This window comes from Phyllobates terribilis, unplaced genomic scaffold, assembly GCF_046119375.1.
Source record: "Phyllobates terribilis strain yellow unplaced genomic scaffold, ASM4611937v1 Scaffold_291__1_contigs__length_2406647, whole genome shotgun sequence".
Classification (NCBI taxonomy): Eukaryota; Metazoa; Chordata; class Amphibia; order Anura; family Dendrobatidae; genus Phyllobates; species Phyllobates terribilis.
The window spans coordinates 736,426-736,715 of NW_027363051.1; positions in this window are offsets into that span (position 1 = coordinate 736,426).

Consider the following 290-nt stretch of genomic DNA (forward strand, 5'->3'; position numbering starts at 1 on the left):
ATGTGATCAGGGGGCGGGGCTTAGCAGTGTGAGCTCCGGTTGGTGATTGGCTGCCGCAGTGTGACGTGTTTGATCCCTTTTCTTCTTCTGTTGCTTCTTCTCTTCAGGTTTTGCAGCACACAGTTTACGGTTCAGACCCTCACTGCCGCCAGCCCCGCTCCGCCTCAGACCCTCACTGCCACCAGCCCCGCTCCGCCTCAGACCCTCACCGCCGCCAGCCCCGCTCCGCCTCAGACCCTCACCGCCACCGGCCCCGCTCCGCCTCAGACCCTCACTGCCACCAGCCCCGC